General features: G+C 39.0%; 1 protein-coding gene across 4 annotated transcripts in view; it reads right to left on the bottom strand.

Annotated features, from left to right (window-relative positions):
- Window positions 1-23404, bottom strand: part of LOC150078211 (uncharacterized) — a 446657-nt gene that overhangs the window by 189431 nt on the left and 233822 nt on the right. The window lies entirely within an intron of this gene.

The raw sequence follows: 23404 nt of genomic DNA, 5'->3' as shown, positions 1-23404 counted from the left end.
TTGTGTGTGCGCGATGTAAAGAGTGTGAGGAAACCAGATGCCAACTCAGCGTTGTTATGGGCCTATATGAAAGCTTAAAGGACAGGGTGGATGCCCGCGAAGGATTTAAATTGAGGGGCCCATCATATTCTCAGCTGCCCACATCAATGCCAGAGCTTGCACTTGAACTTCACGCAACACAGAGGCAACCCCAAGGCAGAATTCACTGCTCCCACAGGAACTAGTTGTTCTTGGTGACTATTGTCATGGAAACGAGGAACATATTGTGCAAAAAGGATAGGTGGAACAGGACCAGGGTATGTCTGTCAGGGTCCAAGGTTGATGACATTGTAGAGCAGATATCTTTTAAGGGCACAAAGAGTGATATTGTTGTAAACATTGACATTAATGATATTAAGAGTAGGAGACTGGCAGAATTACTTAACAAGTACAGGTCAATGTTGAAAAAATGCTGTAAGTTAGGGTTGAAATTGAAAGTGTCTGCAATTCTGCCCAGACACAATAGGAGGGAGTATATGATAAGAGCCTTGTCGAACAATTCGGCACTGGAGAGATTGTGCAGGGCTCGAGGGGTAGAATTTTTCTCAGCCTGGTCTGTGCTTGTTAACAGGAGAGACTGCTTCTACAGGGATGGGATAAACTTAAATAGAAAGGGTGCAAGAATATTTGCTGATGCTACCGAGGGAGAGTTAGGAAGGGTCAGAAAACTGCTAGCTTGGGGGGGGGGGGGATACACTGAATAATAGATTAACAGTAGTCGCTGGCAGAGGTGAAAGTGATTCTTACACTGATTGAAATGCAATTGAGCAGCAGCCTGGAAAGCAAGGCAATGGGGATTTCCAGCATTGCTGGGAGTCATAGTGGAACGTAAATACATGGGCTGTGTTAGGGTAACTAAGAGTAAACAGGTGCATGTACATTTGTGCGTACACCAATGCTACGAGTATAGCATTAGCATTAGTAGAGGCATTTGATGCAAGAAAGCAAGCTTATGCAGAACCAGCCAAAAAAAAGAAAAAAAAAAAAAAAAAACCACTTCCACTTCACCCCTCTGTTCATTCAAAATACCTGTCCAGCTGAGCCTTAAACTTATTTAGGCTATCAACCTCCACTACAAGGGATGGAAGTCTGTTCCACCAACCAACCAACCACCCGCTGGCTAAAGGCAAATTTCCACACGTCTATCCTACATCTGTCTTTCCTCAATTTGAATTTATGCCCTCTCAGGTGATTATTCTGAGCTAGAGGAAGAATCCCATCAGCATTGAGCATGCTCAAACCATTCAAGGCTTTATACTCCTCTATCAGATCACCTCGCTGGTGCCTAGTCTCCAGACACTGTAATTTGCAAAACTTAAGCCTTTCTTTGTAAGAGCACCCCTTTGTTCCATTCACTAATCTTGTTGCCCTTCTCTGTACTCGTTCCAGCAGCTATACATCCTTCTTGAAATGAGGCCTCCAGACCTGTATACAGAACTCGAGGTGTGGCCTGACCCCATTGCCTTATACAAGGGAATAATCACCTCCTTATCCCTGCTGGAAAAATTCATGTATATCATTGACAATACTCCATGAGCTACTCTTGCAGCCCATCTGCACTACTCAGAGAACTTCATATCTGCCTGCACAACCACCCCCAAGTCCCTTTCATTTTCTACCACTGTCAGTGTAGTACCACAGAGTTGATACGTTGCTGTGGGGTTGCTGTTTCCCATGTGTAGTACTTTACATTTGTCAATGTTAAACTTCATTTGCCACCTCTCAGCCCAACTGCTCAACCTTTCCAGATCCTGTTGCAGCAGCATAGTGTCAGTAGTGTCCTTGACAACCCTGCCAACCTTTGTATCGTCTGCAAACTTGGACATTAAGCTTGATATACCATCATCAATACCATTTATAAATACAGAAAACAATAATGGACCCAACACTGAGCCCTGAGGGACTTCACTAATAACATTAGTCCACGATGAGCAGTGTCCGTTGATTACCACTCTGTCTTCTCCCCCTCAACCACCCCTTTATCCATAGCAGCAATTTGCCTCCAATGTCACACTGCTCCAATTTGTGTAGCAGTCTTCCATGTGCAACAGTATCAAAAGCCTTTCTAAGATCCAAGTATATAATATCAAAGCTATTCCCTGCATCCAGTTCTTTTGTGACTGCATCATAGTATCCAATCAAATTGGTCAGGCAAGACTTCCCCTTAACATAACCAAGCTGTGTCCGAGCTATAACTGAAGTCTTGTCTAAATGTTCCTGCAGTGCTTCTTTAACCAGTGCCTCCATTAATTTTCCTGGAACAGAAGTTAAGCTCACAGGTCTATAATTACTTGTGTCAGCCTTTGATCCTCTGTGAATTGGGGTCACATTTGCACATCTACAGTCTATGGGTACCTCCCCTGAGTCCAAGGAAGCTCTCATAATTATGGCTAAGGGTTTGCTTACTTCCTTTGCTGCCTCCTTTAATATAACTGGATAGATCCCATCCACCCCGGGTGCCTTTCTTGTGTTTATCTTCAACAGTTTCTCCTCCACTTTACTCCCAGTTATTTCAAGATTCTGTAGCTTACTGCTAGAGTTGAATACACCTCTGGCATTCCCCTCACTGAATAACTCCTCATGTGTGAATGTCAATGCAAAATATTCATTTAGTTTGTTAGCTACCTGAGCAGGATCATCAACAGTTGACCCATCAATATCAAGTGGACCAATCTGATTCATCCCCTTCCTTCTAGAGTTTACATAAGTAAAGAACTCTTTGCTGTTTTTCTTTGCATCCTTTGCCAAGGATTTCTCGTAATCTGCCTTCGCCTGCCTAACCTCCTTTGTAACTTGGTTGCATATCAACTTGTATCTATCATAGGCTTCTGTGTCATGTGTTAATTTGTAAGTATCCCATGCATTTTTCTTCTCTGCCATATGCCTCATTAGTTCATCTGACATCCATTTTGGCCTAAACCTTGAACAATATTTCTTAGTTGGTATGTAAAGCCTAGTAGCTTCCAAGATAAGTTAGCATTAGTAGAGGCATATGATGCAAGAAAGCAAGCTTATTCAGCATCAGCCAAAAAAAAAAAAAAAAAAAAAAAAAAAAAAAAACATACACACACCACTCCCATTTCACCCCTCCGTTCACTCGAAATACCTGTCCAGTTGAGCCTTAAATTTGTTTAGGCTATCAACTTCAACGACAAGTGATGGAAGTCAGTTCCACCAACCAACCACCCGCTGGCCAAAGGCAAATTTCTGCACATCTATCCGACATCCATCCTTCCTCAAGTTGAATTTATGCCCTCTGAGCTGATTATTCTGAGCAAGATGAAGAATCCCATTGGCATTGAGCATGCTCAAACCATTCAAAGCCTTATACACCTCTATCAGATCACCTCGCCGGTGCCTAGTCTCCAGACTCTGTAATTTGCAAAACTTAAGCCTTTCTTCGTAAGAGCAACCCTTTGTCCCATTCACTAATCTTGTTGCCCTTCTCTGTACCCGTTCCAGCAGCTCTACATCCTTCTTGAAATGAGGCCTCCAGACCTGTATACAGTACTCAAGATGTGGCCTAACCATTGCCTTATACAAGGGAATAATCACCTCCTTATCCCTGCTAGAAAAATTCCTGTATATCATTGACAAGACACCATGAGCTACTCTTGCAGCTCGTCTGCACTGCTCAGAGAACTTCATATCTGCCTGCACAATTACCCCCAGGTCCTTTTCATTCTCCACCACTGTCAGTGTAGTACAGAAGAGTTGATACGTTGCTCTGGGGTTACTGTTTCCCATATGTAGTACTTTACATTTGTCAATGTTAAACTTCATTTGCCACCTCTCAGCCCATCTGTTCAACCTTTCCAGATCCTGTTGCAGCAGCATAACGTCAGTGGCGTCCTTAACAACCCTGCCAACCTTTGTATCATCTGCAAACTTGGACATTAAACTTGATATCCCATCATCAACATCATTCATAATCACCGAAAACAACAACGGACCCAACACTGAACCCTGAGGAACTCCACTAATAACATTAGTCCACGTTGAGCAGTGTGCATTGATTACCACTCTGTCTTCTGCCACTCAACCATCCCCTTATCCATAGCAGCAATTTGCCTCCAATGCCACACTGCTCCAATTTGTACAGCAGTCTTCCATGTGCAACAGTATCAAAAGCCTTTCTAAGATCCAAATATATAATATCAAAGTTATTCCCTGCATCCAGTTCTTTTGTGACTACATCATAGTATTCCAATCAAATTGGTCAGGCAAGACCTGCCCTTAACAAAACTATGCTGCGTCTGAGCTATAACTGAATTCTTGTCTAGATGATCCTGCAGTGCTTCTTTAACCAGTGCCTCCATTAATTTACCTGTAACAGAAATTAAACTAACAGGTCTATAATTACTTGTGTCAGCCTTTGATCCTCCTTTGTGAATTGGGGTTACATTTGCACATCTCCAGTCTATGGGTACCTCCCCTGAGTCCAAAGAAGCTCTCATAATTATGGCTAGGGGTTTGCTTACTTCCTTTGCTGCCTCCTTTAATATAACTGGATAGATCCCATCCACCCCAGGTGCCTTTTTTATGTTTATCCTCAACAATCTCTCCTCCACTTTCCTCTCAGTTATTACAAAATCATCCAGCTCACTACCAATGTTTACTTTACCTACATCATTCTCCTTCCTGAATAACTCCTCATACGTGAATGTAGATGCAAAATACTCGTTTAGATTGTTAGCCATCTGAGCAGGATCCTCAACTGTTGAACCATCAATATCCAGTGGACCAATCTGATTCATCCCTTTCCTTCTTGAGTTTAAATAGGTAAAGAACTCTTTTCTGTTTTTCTTTGCATCCTTTGCCAGGGATTTTTCGCAGTCTGCCTTAGCCTGCCTAATCTCCTTTGTGACTTGGTTACATAGGCTTCCATGTCACCCATTAATTTGTATGTATCCCATGCATTTTCCTTCTCTGCCACATGTCTCATTAGTTCATCTGACAACCATTTTTGAACAATATTTCTTAGTTGGTATGTAAAGCCTGGTAGCCTCCAAGATTAGTTCCTTGAATGCTTCCCATTTTAAGTTTGCTGTTGGTAACATCATCAGTTGGTCCCACCGTATAGAATTTAAATACTGTCTCAGACCATCATAGTCGCCTTTACGAAAACAAAAACCCTTCCCTTTACCTCTGATGGTAGTTACCTCCTTGAGTAAATCCCACTTCAACACACAGTGATCACTGCCACCTAGTGGTTCATTTATCTGCAGATTCTTAATGCATGAAGAATCACTACTGATAATCAGATCAAGAGTATTGCTCCCTCTTGTTGCCTCACGAACATGCTGATGTAGAAAACAATAATCCAATAAATCCACAAAAGCCTTGCTAGTGTGCAAGTGACCAACCCCCAAATTCCAGTCAATATCTGGGAAATTAAAATCCCCCATTATAAGACTCTCTGATTTACTGGCCCACTCTATTTCCCTGTACAATATCTTATTATACTCATCAGAGTCATTAGGCCTATAGCACACTCCTACTCTCAATTTTGATTTCCCTATGCTTATGTCACACCAAACTGACTCGACACTGCCCTGTCCATCGATGTCGACTGGCTTCACTTCCTTGGACTTTGTGTTTCTTAACTAATAGAATAACCCCTCCTCCCCTCCTGTCCTGTCTATCCTTTCTATGCACATTGTATTCCCCAAATTCCAGTTCCGCATTCCTTATATCTGTGTGACACAACGTCTCTGATATCCCAACAATATCTGCCTTTGATGTTTTGAGCAATACCTCAATTTCATCAAATTTATTTACCAAACTCCTAGCATTGGTATACATGCACCTGTTTCTATTCTTGGCTACCCTAACACAACCCATGTGTTTACTTATACCGCAATGGCTCCCATCAGTCTCTGAAATATCACGCATCTTGTTTTTCAGGCTTCTGCTCATTCTAATAGAAGCAGTGCAAGAATCTCTTTCACCTCTGCCAGTGGCTACTGTCAATCTATTGGGCTTTGTCTCCCCCCCAAGCTAGCAGTTTTCCGACCCACCTAACACTGCCTCGTTAGCATCAGCAAATATTCTTGCACCCTTTCTATTTAAATGTATCCCATCCCTGTAGAAGCAATCTCTCCTGTTAACAAGTACAGTCCAGGCTGAAAAAAAAATTCTACCCCTTGAGCCTTGCACAATCTTTCCAGGGCCGAATTGATCAACAAGGCTCTCATCATATACTCCCTCCTATCGTGTCTGGGCAGAATTGCAGACACTTTCAAATTCAACCCTAATTCTCGGCTTTTGTTCAACAGTGACCTGTACTTGTTAAGTAATTCTGCCAGTCTCCTACTCTTAATATCATTAGTGCCAACGTGTACAACTATATCACCTTTTGTGCTCTTAAAAGATGATATTCGCTCTACAACGTCACCAACCTTTGCCCCTGGCAGACATACCCTGGTCCTGTTCCACCTATCCTTTTTACAAAGCATGTTCCCCGTTTCCCTGACAATAGAGTCACCAACAACTACTAGTTCCTTCGGGACCAGCGCATTCTGCCTTGGGGGTTGCCTCTGTGTCACGTGATGCCCAAGTGCAAGCTCTGGCGTTGATGTGGGCAGCTGAGAGCTTGATGGGCCCCTCAATTTAGTTTCTTCAAGGGCATCCACCCTGTCCTTCAAGCTCTCATATAGGCCCACAAGAACGCTGAGTTGTTCCTGATATCGATACACTCCTTGCATCGCGCACACACAAAGACATCCCCCATGGCAGTATCATGTCCCGTACCCGATTGCTCTGCAAACATCAAGCAAACAGTGCATTTTATAAGGCTGTGAGTCAGAGGACACCTGCCCCCCTCAGTTCTGCTCTGAGCCACAGCACTTCCATTAGCTTGAGCCTTTTGCTTTGCTGCTCTGGTCTGAGTCATGATTCTATTAATTTATTAATTAATTATAATTAATTATGTTATGTTATTAATTATGTTAAATATAATTAATTATATTCCATTTGTAATCTAAGTCGTTATATGTATTTATTTAAAAGTACAATTTAATTGCTAACGAAGTTCAACTAACGCTATCTAGTATGGTATATAACTATCGTATCACAAAGGCGGGAAAGTTACGAACGGTAAATCTACGGACACTTAAGTATTAATTAACTTTCAAATCTCGCTGTCTCAATTCAGAATATACTAACGATGCTTACTAGGTCTATAAGCTACTTACAGAAATAATTCGATGTAAAAAATATTCAATCAAGCGGCTAAACATGGCTAAAGAACTTCTCGTTCAGCGGAGTTGCATAGTTAATAAGTTTGATGAGCGTGAAGTTGTAGTCAAGACATCAAAGGCAAATATTGTTGGGATATCAGAGATGTGGTGTCACACAAACATAAGCAGTGCAGAATTGAAATTTGGGGAGTACAGTGTGTACAGAAAGGGAAGAGGGGTTATGCTGTTAGTTAAGAAACACAAAATCTAAGGAAGTGCATCCAACTGATGTTGGTGGACAATGCAATGCAATGTTGAGTCTGTTTGGTGTGGCATAAGCACTGGGAAAGGAATAAATGAGAGTAGGTGTGTGTTATAGGCCTAATGAATCTGATGAGTATAATCTGCAACTGTGCAGAGAAATAGTGGGCCAATAAATCAGTGTCTTATAATGGGAGATTTTAATTTCCCAGATATTGACTGGAATTTGTGAGTTGGTCACTCACACACTAGCAAGGCTTTTGTGGATTTATTGGATGGTTGCTTTCTACAGCAGCTGACAGGGAGGAAACTAGAGGGAGTACTACTCTTGATCTGATTATCAGTAGTGATTCTTCATGCATTAAGAATCTGCAGATAAAGGAACCACTAGGTGGCAGTGATCACAGTGTGCTAAAGTGGGATTTACTCAAAGAGGTAACTACCATCAGGGGTAAAGGAAAGGGTTTTTTCTTTTGTAAAGGTGACTACGGTGGTCTGAGACAGTATTTAAATTCTATACGGTGGGACCAACTGATGATGTTACCAACAGCAAATTCAAAATGGGAAGCATTCAAAGGAATAATCTTGGAAGCTACTAGGCTTTTCATTCCAATTAAGAAATATTGTTCAGGATTTAGGCCTAAATGGATGTCAGATGAACTAATTAGACATGTGGCAGAGAAGAAAAATGCATGGGATACATATAAATTAAAAGGTGACACAGAAGCCTATGATAGATATAAGTTGGTCTGTAACCAAGTCACAACAGAGAATAGGCAGGCAAAAGCAGATTATGAAAAATCTTTGGCAAAGAGTTCTTTACTTATGTAAACTCTAGAAGGAAGGGATGAATCAGATTGGTCCACTTGATATCGATGGTTCAACTGTTGATGATCCTGCTCAGGTAGCTAACAAACAAAATGAATATTTTGCATCTGCATTGACACATGAGGGAAATTAATGGAGGCACTGGTTAAAGAAGCATTGCAGGATCATCTAGCTAGGACTTCAGTTATACCTCGGACACAACCTGGATTTGTTAAGGGGAAGTCTTGTCTGACCAATTTGATTTGATACTATGATGTAGTCACAAAGGTACTGGATGCAAAGAATAATTTTGATCTCAGAAAGGCTTTTGATACTATTGCACAGGGAAGACTGCTGCACAAATTGGAGCAGTGTGGCATTGGAGTCAAATTGCTGCTATGGATAAAGGGATGGTTGAGTGGGAGAAGACGGAGTGATAATCAATAGACACTGCTCTTTGTGGACTAATGTTATTAGTGGAGTACCCCAGGGTTCAGTGTTGGGTCTATTGTTGTTTTCTGTATTCATTAATAATATTGATGATGGTATATCAGGCTTAATGTTCAAGTTTGCAGAAGATACAAAGGTTGGCAGGGTTACTAATGGCAGTATGCTGCTGCAACAAGATCTAGATTGTTTGTTATTTGGTTTTTAGGAGCATTAGCAACTAAGGCCATTCTGCTCCGGGGATATTCTGTGGTCATTCCCTGACCTTTCCGCATCTTCCGTATTTGGTGGTCACAGGCTCTAACCCCGGTCTATTCAAGAAGCGTGTGCTATGCACTGCTGCTCCTGCCCACAGAGGCGCCACAGGATCTAGAAAAGTTGAGTAGATGGGCTGAGAGGTGGTAAATGAAGGTTAACATTGACAAATGTAAAGTACTGTATATGGGAAGCGGTACCCCAGAGTAATGTATCTTGTTGTACTACACTGACAGAGGTAGAGAGTGAGAAGGACCTGGGGGTAATTGTGCAGGAAGATGTGAAGTTTTCTGTGCAGTACAGATGGTCTGCAAGAGTAGCTCATGGTGTCTTTTCAATGATATACAGGAGGTTTTCTAGCAGGGATAAGGAGGTGATTATCCCCTTGTATAAGGCAAATGGTCAGGCCACACCTTGAGTACTGTATACAGGTCTGGAAGCCTCATTTTAAGAAGGATGTAGAGCTGTTGAAACGAGTACAGAGAGGAGCAACAAGATTAGTGAATTGAACAAAGGGTTTCTCTTACGAAGAAAGGCTTAAGTTTTGCAAATTACAGTGTCTGGAGACTAGGCACCTGCGAGGTGATCTAATTGAGGTGTATAAAGTCTTGAATGGTTTGGGCATGCTCAATGCTGATGGGACTCTTCCTCTTTCTCAGAATAATCGCCTGAGAGAGAGAGAGCATAAATTCAAACTGAAGAAACTTAGTATAATAGATGTGCAGAAGTTTGCTTTTAACCAGCAGGTGGTTTATTGCTGAAACAAACTTTCGTCTTTCGTTGTAGAAGTTGATAGCTTAAACAGATTCAAGGCAGAACGAGACAAACATTTGGAGTGAGTATGGGTGAAATGAGAAGGGGGCTTTTTTTTTTTTTTTTTTCTTGGCTGATGCTATATAAGCTTGCTTTCTTGCATCGTGTGCCCTTGATAATGCTAATGAGGTTTAACATTGCATTTGAGTAGTATACCTAGTAATCCTGGAGCAACATACCATTTGGGCAGCATCAAACCCAATGTACTTGATAAGGAAAAACACCTAGAGGGTTATGTCAATGATATACAGGAACTCTGCTAGCAGGGGCAAAGCATGATCATCCCATTGTATACATAAGTAATTATCCCACTGTATAAGGCAATGGTTAGGCTACATCTGGAATCCTGCATACAGGTTTTGAAATATTTTTGAGCACAAAGAAATTTCTTACCAAGAAAGACTGGAGATTCTGTAAATTGCAGTCTCTAAGAAGCAGGCATCCACAGGCACTGGCAGCATGGTGCGAGGTGGTGCAAGTGCACCACCTTTGGACGTCGAAACAATTTTTAATATTCTCATTAATTTATTGACACATTCAAACAATACAAATTCTACAAAAAAAACCTAAAATATTCATTCAAAGAATTCATTAAAATAACTCTTGCAAAACAGAATTAGACAGCATTAATTTTCATCATTATCTTTAAATAAAAATTGCTCTCTTCTCGGCTTCTCTGCAAATATAGTTTGATATAGCTGTGTTCATAAAATCTCCGTTGCCAATGACGAAATTTGCGCATTTTCTTCATCATTCTGCACGAATGTGCTCACAGTCTGTGCAGTACTTTCTCCCACCGATCACGAAATGTTGGCATGGCTGTACACATAAGTCAAACTTGACTTAATTAAGATATCGCATGTATTTGAAAATTTGTTGAACAAAACATTTATTCCCACATGCACCACCTTCAGTCTTGCATGGCAGCACAGTGGTATCATCACAATCCTCCCCACACCGAGTGGAAAAGGCCCATGTATGAATCCTGTTGTTGACATGAAGAACTTATTTTTTTTTTTAGGCTTTTTCACTCCGTGGCGGAGTTAGTCAGTCTCAGGCACAGATAGCCAAAGGTTTTTTCCCCCATAAACAGGCTTTTTTGTCCAGCAAAACAGGCAAATTGACTAGAGAACACACGTATTTTACAGACACAATACACATGGGTATATGTAATAAATTATTGGGTGACCCTAATGTAGAATATTACAGTAGAATGTCGATTATCTGAACTAAATGGGACCAAGGTTGGTTCTGTTAATCAAACATACACGAGAATACCCAGTTTATAGGAAACAAAGTGTAATTAGGCCTACAATTAAATTATTGTATGCAAGGTTATTGCTACTGTATTTCAAAATACGAAGTATTATAAAATATAATTGATATAGGAAATGGTTTGTAAATAATAACCAAAACGTTTTGGGGAAAAAATGTATATTATTATATATTACATTTATTTTTAACTTACCTAATTGTTTTACATGGTTTCAACTATAAATCACTTTTTTTTTTTTAAAATAAACAGAAAGAAACAAACACAAGTAATTCCACACAAATAAGAGTATAATGAATCTCGGGAAGGTTTATTTTTTAAAATATGTAATCTTGAATTTTTCTTTGAACCATGCAAGATTGTCTTTTTTTTGTGGCAAGGTTTCTCATTCTCTTTAATAGCAATATCTTCATAGAACTGCATTCAGACTGTTGCTCACAACAATGCCATTGCAGTTTCTAGCCAGTGAAGGCCTCCACATGAGTGGGCCGCTCCCTCCTTCTTCGTCAGCAGAATTACCTTGGTTAAAGTCAGCATGTTCTTCATCCTGGAACAATGCAACAATTTCTTCTTAGGTTAAAACATGGATAACCAGGATCACCATCATAGTTTTTTTAACCATGCCTCTGCACGATCTTGCCCACACTCGGAAAATCCAGGAATCCCTTGAAATAAAGTTAAAATCTCACTTACATCTTCATTCAAATCTTGCACACGTGTGACTGTCTCTTCAGTAGCACTCCAAAGTTTATGCCATGCCTTTTTCAGATTTCTCTCTGACAACATGTTCCAGGCATCTGCTAACATGTAGCAACAATCTTTAATGTTGAGCTTCTTTGAAACTCAACCACTCTCTTCATCTCTCTCAGGTAGCAGCAAGCGATGCAAGACTTGTTTTTTGTACTTTTTTTTTTTTAGTTTTTCTATAACACCTTGATCATACATTGGATGCAGCAGGGCTGTAACATTTGGCAGTAAAAAACCTGACAATTAAGTTTGCATCAATTGAATTAAATTTTTTCAAGAGGAGGGTGGGATGGTGCATTATCAATAATAAACAAAACTTTACCAGCTTTACCCTCATTTTCTTGATACCTGTTCACACTTGGAATAAAATCTTGGCTAAAACAATCCAAAAAAAAAAAAACATTGGAATTCATCAAAGCATTTTTCTGTCCTTTATATCGTACTGGTAGGCCTTTACAGGTGATTGGGAAATCTAAGCATCTTGGATTCTTAGATTTCCCAATCACCAACAATGATCACTTGCATTTGTGTGCACCATAACTATAACACGCTGTTTGTTAGCTTTGAAACGAGTAGCAGCCATTTCACGTCAGGATGCAAGTGATTTATGAGGGAGTGACTTCCAATTAAGACCAGTTTCATCTGCATTGTAAATGTCATTCTTGGAAAACCTTCCTCTGCCATTTTTAGAAAAGACTCTTTAAAAGCTTCTGCTTCATCACCTGATAAAGCTTCTCCTTGAATTTCTAGCTCCCTTATACCATGGCAAGATTTGAAATTTTTCAGCCATCTTGTATTGGCTTTAAATTCAGATGGGCTTTTAAAATCGATTCAATTGTAACACTTTTTTGCATAACATAGGTCCAAAAATAGGTTTGCCTTGACCTCTTTTGTAGAAATCATAAATAAACAATGCCTTTTAATTTCTCATCACTAGTTTTTTCACAGTTTTCCTTTTTTTAGAGCCATTTTTATTCTCTAACTTTAAAGGAAACTTCAGAATTTAATTTTTTTTTTCTGCTCTTTATGTCAGAGATGGTTGCATTACCAACGTTAAAAATCTTAGCAAGAGATATGCCAGTTTTGCCCTTTTCCAGTCTATTAATAATTGTTATCTTGTCTTCTATCGACAACACATTCAGGTTTCTTTTGCCTGTAGATGCCATTATTAACACAAAGGGTCAGCAGTATTAAAATTAAAAAAGCAAAATAACACAATATTTCACTTGACATTGAGTGATTAAAAACAAAAAGCCTGAAATAATCTCACACTGCAGACTGAGTGAAAGCTATTCCCCCACCATATTCTACATTCACAATGGTGCAACAAGGTCATCTGAAACTCTCCTGGGTCCACACAGTAGCTAAAGCCAACATTTGATTCTTAACTCCTGTAATGACAAATTAAAACTATATCTAAGCTATACTGCATATATCTTCAAATAAATAATTGGAAAGGAATGCATCAAGTAGCAGGAGTAATATTTCAGCATAACAACCAGTGCACTAAAAGTAGATACTGTCATTTTGGAAGGGGGGGGAGGCGGCAGTGGTTTGGATAATTAGCGGTTTGAATGATCAACAATTACTCTAGTTAATTTTTTTTTTTTTTTTGCATCACCTTTCAAAATATCCTGCAGACATCTATGTAGCAACCTAACTGAAAATATACACAGTAGCTTTAAAAGGGTCAAATAAACTAAATGATGATATATTTACTCTTTCTCAGATGACACACAAGGGGGCATATATTTAAAGAAAAAATGGATGTTTTTAGGTTAGAGATTTGTTTGTGACTGAAGTAGCACTCCAAAGTTTATGCCATGCCTTTTTTTCAGATTTCTTTCTGACAATATGTTCCAGGCATCTGCTAACATGTAGCAACAATCCTTAATGTTGAGCTTACCAGCTGGAATAAACCTTCCACCTGGCATTAAGGAAGTGGGTCGTTTCAATAAACTTAATGAAGGCTTGGATAAATTATTAGAAAGAATGGAGAAAATGATGTGGGTAAATTTTTCTTTTCCTTTTCTTTTTTTTGGCTGGATTTGCTTCCTTCTATTATGTTGCCAGTGCTAATACTAAATTAGCATAAGTGCAGGATTCTTCCTTCAACACGGATGTTGAAATTACATGATAATAGTATGCTGCTCAGAAGAAAAAAATGCCAGAAAAATAGAACGCCAAATAGCATAATATTATCACACTAAGAATACATTTCAAATAAGCTTACACAGCACAACAGCAGACAGCCAGTACCTGTGTTATGACAGTTCATATGGAATGAATTTTCAATCTATTTTAGTTTCATAAGTTCCATGAGGGGCATAAATTCAAATTGAGGAAGGAGGGTTGCAGGATCAATGTGCAGAAAATTGCTTTCAACAAGAGGGTAGCTATTATTAGAACAATAGATGTGGGTAGTTTGAATAAATTCAAGGAAGAACTTGATGAACTGTTAGAGAGGCTAGATAGGTGATATAGGAAGTGGTGGTGGTGGTGGTGTGTGTGTGTGTGTGTGTGTGTGTGTGTGTGTGTGTGTGTGTGTGTGTGTGTGTGTGTGTGTGTGTGTGTGTGTTTGCCTGATGCTGCATAAGTTTGCTTTCTTGTTTGCTTGTTTTGGTTTTTAGGAGCATTAGCAACTAAGGCCATATTGCTCCGAGATATGCAGCGGTCATTCCCTGACCTTTCCGCATCCTCCATATTTGGTGGTGATGGGCTCGAACCAAGTCGAATCAAGAAGCGTGTGCTACGCAATGCTGCTCTTTCCCACCTGGCTACGGAGGCGCCTTGCTTTCTTGTATCATTGCCACTACTCAGTGGCGTAGCTACCATGTAGGCAGGTAAGGCAATTGTCTCTGGGCCCAAGCCCTTTAGGGGCCTGGCGTCTTTGGTTGTCTCCTGTTTTTGCAGTTCTCATTAATTAAGTAGGGGCCCAAACATGTTCTTTGCCTCTGGACCCGAAAAAGGGTAGCTACGCTACTGCCACTAATACCAAGTTTCACAAAGAAAGGACTGGAATAACTAGAATGGATTAGAATGTTTGAAACCCATCTCTACATAATTGTATCTATTTATAACTATGCTCCTATTAGAGGGGAACAGGCATTCTGTGTGTTATCAGACCTCCGGTCTAAAACACAAATGGATCCAATTTATTTCTATTTCAGGAGATTTAGGAGAAGTCCGGTTGGCCTGCCTCCCAAAATCCACTCATGCACATCTTTCGATGGCAAGTCTTGTTACGTCACTTAGGTGGCAACGAACGTGTAGAGTGGTTCTCTTCAAGACACCTGGTCAGTGCAAAGAGGAAAAGACCAGACCCTTCAGCACATGACAGCAAGACGAAACATAGCCCTCAGTCCCAGCGGCTTTCACTCCTCCTCTTATGGCAGCGAGATGATCAGAGTGGAAGCACAGGGTGCTAAGAATATCTGAGTACGACCAGACTGCCATGCACAGAAACTGAACTTGGCCTGTTACATTGTAAGATTGCTCATTGGTGAAGACAGGATATTAGAGCTGGTAAAGGAATTAGAAAATGTGAAGTGAAATATCATCAGTCTGGCTGAAAAAAGAAGAAATGAATCACTTATAAGTTTATCAAGTGGAAATCTGCTGTACACCAATGGAAATAGTAAAAGGAGCAAAGGGGGAGTTGGCTTTCTGGTCCATAAAGATATAAAAAACATTTTGGAATTCAAAAGTACACCACCAAGGGTATCAAGACTACTACTCAGGATTTCTAAGAGGTAAAAGCTAAAGGTTATAATGATTTATGCACCAACATAGAGCCATGATGATGATGAAAGGGTTGAAGAAATGTACACAGAAATTAAGAGTCTTCTAGATGAGCAGAAAACCTACTACACTATCATTATGGGGGGACTTTGATGCTAAGGTTGGAAAGAGACAAAACAGTGCAGATAGGGGAACTATAGGAAATTTTGGAATTGGTGAAAGAAATGAAAGAGGTGAAAGACTTGTGGAATTTGCAGAATCTCGAGGATTGTCGGTAATGAACACTTTTTTCAAGAAAAAGGTGAACAGAAAGTGGATATGGAAGAGCCCAAATGGATTAACAACTAATGAAATCTACTTTATCCTCACTAACAGAAGATATATTGTGAATAATGTTACCGTCCTGAACAAGGTAAATGTTGGAAGTGATCACAGAATGTTAAGGTGCACTTGATATAGATGTAAGAAAAGAAAGGAAAAAAACTGACTCTAGTAAATAACACAAAGGTCTTTGAAATAAGAGAAGAAAAAGCAGTATGTACTGGAACTTAACAAGTCTGAGCTTCTGCAGACTACTCAGGACCAAGATATTGACAAGGAATATTACAACTTTCTAAAAGTGATAAAGCCCAAGAAACATATAAGTAAAAAGAAATCCAAAGAAGAAAAAATGAGTCAAGAAACACTTATCATGATGACCAAAGACGACAAATGAAGAGCAAGATAAACACCGACAAGGAGAAAATTGAATATACTGAGTTATGCGAAGCCATTAGAAAGAGACTCAGAGAGGACATAAGATTTAACACAAGAAAAATAGAACAAGCATTAAGGGAAAACAAAGCAGCCTTAAATCAGCAGCCATGAGCAGTAAAACAGACGGACAAATGATACTGAAACTGAAGAATACCAATAGTGTACTTATAAATAACAGAGAAGGCATAATTCAAATAGCAAAAGACTACTATAGAGAATTATACAAGGAGCAAGGAAATGATGCCAGCAGTGAGGAAGATGGATCACAAATTAGTAACACATACAACATACCTGATATCCTTCCTGATGAGGTAGAACATGCATGGAAGAAAATGAAAAATCAGAAATCCCCAGGGGAAGATGAAGTTACTGCAGAATTGTTAAAATTCGGAGGAAGAGACATGAATATTTCCTGATGCTATCGAGGCAGTGTTAGGTGAGTCGATAACTGCTAGCTTGGGAGGATACAAGGACTAATAGATTAACAGTAGCCACTGGCAGAGGTGAAAGTGATTCTTGCACTGCTTCTATTGGAATGAGCAGCAACCTGGAAAACAAGATGCAGGATATTTCAGAGACTGTTGGGAGTCATCGTGGTACAAATAAACACATGGGTTGTGTTAGGGTAGCTAAGAATAGGAAGGTGCATGTATACTTGCGTGTACACCAATGCTAGGAGTTTGGTAAATTAATTTGATGAATTTGAGGTATTGCTCAAAACATCAAAGGCAGATATTGTTGGGATAACAGAGATGTGGTATCACACAGATATAAGGAAGGCAGAACTGGAATTTGGGGCATACAATGTGTACAGAAAGGATAGACAGGATAGGAAGGGAGGAGGGGTTATGCTATTAGTTAAGAAACACATAAAATCCAAGGAAGTGAAGCCAGTCAACATCGCTGGACAGTGCAGTGTCGAGTCAGTTTGGTGTGACATAAACATTGAGAGATAAAAATTGAGAGTAGGAGTGTGCTATAGGCCTAATGACTCTGATCAGTATAATAAGAAACTGTACAAGGAAATAGAGTGGGCCAGTAAATCAGAGAGTCTTATAATGGGGGATTTTAATTTCCCAGATATTTACTGGAATTTGGGGGCTGGTCACTCACACACTAGCAAGGCTTTTGTGGATTTATTGGATGATTGTTTTCTACATCAGCATGTTCGGGAGGCAACTAGAGGGAGTAATACTCTTGATTTGATTATCAGTAGTGATTCTTCATTCATTAAGAATCTGCAGGTAAATGAATCACTAGGTGGCAGTGATCACAGTGTGCTGAAGTGGGATTTACTCAAAGAGGTAACTACCATTAGGGGTAAAGGGAAGGGTTATTGCTTTCGTAAAGGCAACTACGATGGACTGAGACAGTATTTAAATTCCATACAGTGGACCAACTGATGATGTTACCAACAGCAAATTCAAAATGGGAAGCATTCAAAGAACTTATCTTGGAAGCTACTAGGCTTTACATACCAACTAAGAAATATTGTTCAAGGTTTAGGCCTAAGTGGATGTCAGATGTACTAATGAGACATATGGCAGAGAAGAAAAATGCATGGGATACATACAAATTAACACGTGACACAGAAACCTATGATAGATACAAGTTGATCTGTAACCAAGTTACAAAGGAGGTTAGGCAGGCGAAGGCAGATTACGAGAAATCTTTGGCAAGGAATGCAAAGAAAAACAGTAAGAGTTCTTTACTTATGTAAACTCTAGAAGGAAGGGGATGAATCAGATTGGTCCACTTGATATCGATGGGTCAACTGTTGATGATCCTGCTCAGGTAGCTAACAAACTAAATGAATATTTTGCATCGACATTCACACATGAGGAGTTATTCAGCGAGGGGAATGCCAGAGTTGTATTCAACTCTGGCAGTAAGCTAGAGAATCTTGCAATAACTGAGAGTCAAGTGGAGGAGAAATTGTTGAAGATAAATACAAGAAAGGCACCTGGGGTGGATGGGATCTATCCAGTTATATTAAAGGAGGCAGCAAAGGAAGTAAGCAAACCCTTAGCCATAATTATGAGAGCTCCATTGGACTCAGGGGAAGTACCCATGGACAAGAGATGTGCAAATGTAACCTCAATTCACAAAGGAGGATCAAAAGGCAACACAAGTAATTATAGACCTGTTAGTTTAACTTCTGTTCCCGGAAAATTAATGGAGGCACTGGTTAAAGAAGAACTGCAGGATCATCTAGACAAGACTTCAGTTATAGCTCAGATGCAGCATGGTTTTGTTAAGGGGAAGTCTTGCCTGACCAATTTGATTCGATACTATGATGCAGTCACAAAAGAACTGGATGCAGGGAATAACTTTGATATTATATACTTGGATCTTAGAAAGGCTTTTGATACTGTTCCACATGGAAGACTGCTGCACAAATTGGAGCAGTGTGGCATTGGAGGCAAATTGCTGCTATGGATAAAGGGGTGGTTGAGGGGGAGAAGACAGTGGTAATCAATGGACACTGCTCATCGTGGACTAATGTTATTAGTGGTGTCCCTCAGGGTTCAGTATTGGGTCCATTATTGTTTTCTGTATTTATAAATGATATTGATGATGACATTGGTACATCAAGCTTAATGTCCAAGTTTGCAGACGATACAAAGGTTGGCAGGGTTGTCAAGGACACTACTGACACTATGCTACTGCAACAGGATCTGGAAAGGTTGAGCAGATGGGCTGAGAGGTGGCAAACGAAGTTTAACATTGACAAATGTAAAGTACTACATATGGGAAACAGCAACCCCAGAGCAACGTATCAGCTCTGTGGTACTACACTGGCAGTGGTAGAGAATGAAAGGGACCTGGGGGTGGTTGTGCAGGCAGATATGAAGTTTTCTGAGCAGTGCAGACGGGCTGCAAGAGTAGCTCATGGTGTATTGTCGATGATATATAGGAATTTTTCTAGCAGGGATAAGGAGGTGATTATTCCCTTGTATAAGGCAATGGTCAGGCAACACCTAGAGTACTGCATACAGGTCTGGAGGCCTCATTTCAAGAAGGATGTAGGGATGCTGGAACGAGTACAGAGAAGGGCAACAAGATTGGTGAATGGAACAAAGGGGTGCTCTTACGAAGAAAGGCTTAAGTTTTGCAAATTACAGTGTCTGGAGACTAGGCACCAGCGAAGTGATCTGATTGAGGTGTATAAAGCCTTGAATGGTTTGAGCATGCTCAATGCTGATGGGATTCTTCCTCTTGCTCAGAAAAATCACCCGAGAGGGCATAAATTCAAATTGAGGAAAGACAGATGTAGATAGATGTGCGGAAATTTGCCTTTAGCCAGCAGGTAGTTGGTTGGTGGAACAGACTTCCATCCCTTGTTGTGGAAGTTGATAGCTTAAATAAATTTAAGGCTCAGCTGGACAGGTATTTCGAACGAATGGAGGGGTGAAATGGAAGTGTTTTTGTTTTGTTTTTTTTTGGCTGATGCTGCATAAGCTAGCTTTCTTGCATCATATGCCTCTACTAATGCTAATGACATAAAAACTGGCAAGACTCTTCACAAAATGCATTAGAAAAGGTGTGATGCCTAAGGAGTGGAATAATGCAATCATAGTTTTGCTGCATGAGAAAGGAGATAAATCAGAAATTGGAAATTATTGACTAATTAGCTTGTTATTCCACATTTACAAGTTGTACACAAGGGTCATTATTAACAGATTAGAAAGAATACTTGATGAGAATCAGCCAAAAGAGCAAGCTGGCTTTCGGACAGGATTCTCAACAATGTATCACTTCACGTAATATCATAGCTAATGGAGAAAGTAAATTAATATAAAAACTATTATGCCTGTCATTTGTGGATTATGAAAAGGCATTTGATTCCATACAGCATAAGGCAATGTTTTGGGCACTGGAAAGACAAGGCAGAGATACTCCATATATTATGATTTTGAAGAAAATATGAGAATGCTACCTCCTTTATTAGACTAGACAAAGACAGTGGGAAATTTAAAATTGAGAAAGGAGTTTGACAAGGAGAATATCTCTGAAGTTGTTTATAGCTGCCCTTGAGGAAGCTTTCAGAAGATTAGACCAAAGGTGTCTTTGGTTGCAGAAAGCAGTTAATGTTAATGGAGAGTACATAAACCATTTACGATTTGCAGATGACATTGTGGTCATAAGCCACGATCCCAAAGAATTAGAGGAAAATCTTTGTCAGTTATGCAGAGTTAGTAGGGATTTTGGACTAAAGATGAATATGGCTAAAACAAAAATAATGATGAACAAGTATGCCACAGAAAGGGATATAATGATTGAAGGAGCATTAATTGAAAAGATGGAGTCATAACTATCTGGGACAAGTCATTGGCTGTAATAATGATAAATGGCTGGAAGTCAAGAGAAGAATAAATTTTGGATGGATAGCATTCAGGAAATATAGTCACATACTGAAGAGCAATATCCCAGTTTGTCTGAAACATAAAATAATGAACCAATGTATACTCCCCACCATGACTTATGGAAGTGAAACTTGGGCACTCACCAAAAGAATGGAAGAGAAGCTGAGAACAACACAGCAAAGAATGGAACAAATTATATTGGAATCAGACTGTTAAATAAGAAGAGAAACACATGGATTAGGCAGCAAACTCAAGTAAAGGACATTCTTATCAAAACTAAAGAACTAAAATGGTCTTGGGCAGGACACATGGCTCGAAGACATGATAACAGATGGACTAAGAAAATAACATAATGGTACCCAAGATGAGCTAGAAGTAAACCTGGAAGACAAAGGCGGAGATAGACAGATGAAATTCATGAGTTTGTGGGAAGTAAATGGATGGCCATTGCACAAAACAGAAGGAACAGGAAAGTTGCTGGAGAGGCCTTCATTCTGCAGTGGATTGAAAATGGCTGATGATGATGATAATGCTCCTATTCTTTAGAATAAACTTTTTTTTTTGCCAAGAGCAAATATGCCTATATATGATTTTAATTTTTTTTTTTTTTTTTTTTTAAATGCTATGTTGACCATTCTTCTGTATCACTGGAATCAGGTGCCTACCTTCTGCTTAGCTTGACTAATATATTTGTTGCTGCTACAATAATTGATAACGTATACTTGTATTTTTCTCTACAGGTTATTGATGCAAATGGCATAATGTTTAGATATTCCTCTTCCTTCCCAGTCTCGATATTTCTTCATTGATTCAGTAATATAAGGAATTCTGATACGTTAAACCGTCCAAAATACAAGAACGTTGGAACTGGACCTCCCAAGATTGGAATTTACTGAATTTGGATGATCATATTGTATTCACACATTTAAAAAAAAAAAAAGCATTTTTTATACTATACTGCAATTATTGTACATGGTAATTACAGTGTATGTTATTATCTATGTGATAAAATGTTATTCTCCTCCAAAATATTCCATACATAATTGATGAAACAAAGCAGAAAACTTCACACATTCACCTCATAAAAATCACACTGTTGACTTTCTTTAATAATGCAACCCTTTCCACAATTGATAATGATCTGTGTTTGCATCTTAAATCATCAAAATCTTTTGGGAAGAAAATTTAAAGGCAAATACAGGCAAAAATTATACTGGCACTTTCCAAACTACGAACAATCATATATATTGTACAGAATTCCTGTGGTATCAAATATAATTTTCTGGGAACAATTCAGAATGGACATCTTGGTGCGAATGCCGATTTTGGAATACTTATACCAATTTTAAATGTTGTTAATTTAATTTAAAGTGTTTTTATAAACTCTTCATTCAAATAAGTTTAAAATCAATATAGGAACCCAAATAGAGACAATCAATCTTTAATCAAGAAAATTCCAAATGACATTTCAACCAAAGAGAAAACCATATAGATATTGATCTGGTTTTTTTTTATTTCTGTAATTGAAGCACAAGCTTAAATTTAAACCAAAAACGGTAAATACAATCATGCCTAGAAATCTCCAGGTCTCAACTTTTACCGTTCCTGGTGGTATAGGCATATCACAAATATTGCTCTCTCTATATATATATATACAGTAGATTCTTGATTTTCCGGGATGGATGGTAAAAAGAAATTCCCGGCTAATCCAAAAATACAGTAAGTCCCCGACATACGTAAGAGATACGTTTCAGGATTTCTTACATAAGTTGAGTTTTGCGAAACTCTGGAATGACTAATAAAATATTGCTGCTATATGCCTAATATGCCAAAAACCACATGATGTCCTCAGAAGAATAAAGAAAAATAGTTATATATTTTCATTTAGTTCAATTAAAAACTTTACCTGGGGACAGCGGTGAAGTAGCCAGAGTGGCACATAAGAAAAGAAAACATAAAAGGAAGGAAAAAAACGTATGTTATTGTACTCTAAAAACTGATATGTATTTCATTGCCTTGGTTATTATAGTTGACCTTCATTGGTGCCGATCGCTTCACCCCTTCTCGTATTCTTTCTCCTTTATTGTGTTCACCGTTGCCACTGACAAATCTGAATTCCGCGCGATACTTGTTAATGTTTGGCCATTTTTGGTCCAATATGCAAGTAGTGTGTATTGGACACATATTTATGTTTTACAATGTTGATTTTAAATTAATAGCTTCCCTTTATTTTTTACAAAGCTGCATATGGTTTGGTTGCCAACATTATAATGGTTCTTCGGATGCACTGTTTTCAAAACTTTGAATAATTTCAAGTTTTTGTTTAATTGAAAGTGCAACTCTTGCGTTTGCCCATCATTTTCGCGACTTCTAAACAAAAAAAAAAAAGTTACTATACAAATAAATTCCGACATCTCTGACATAAATAACAAAACAAAATTTGTCCTTTTGTGGTGCAACAGAACACAATCGATGCAATGCACTAAATCAAACTAAACATTTGGTCGTTTTTTTTTTTTTTTGAGCGGCACGTGTGAAGACAGCAGGGATTGCAAGATAATAGATACACTAATCTCCTCATGCCGACTTATCACGCTGCTTCTTGTCGCTTATTGATGATTTGCAAAATATCTGTTTATACCTATTCTAGTTATTACTTGAATTTTATGATTTCTGGTTTTTTTTTTTTTTTTTTAGTCTTGAAGTTGTGTCCCGGT

Source organism: Mastigoproctus giganteus, chromosome 11 (genome assembly GCF_048544385.1).
Source record: "Mastigoproctus giganteus isolate SK-2022 chromosome 11, ASM4854438v1, whole genome shotgun sequence".
NCBI lineage: Eukaryota > Metazoa > Arthropoda > Arachnida > Uropygi > Thelyphonidae > Mastigoproctus > Mastigoproctus giganteus.
The sequence above is the reverse complement of the archived record's forward strand: the minus strand, read 5'-3'. Positions and strand labels throughout refer to the sequence as shown.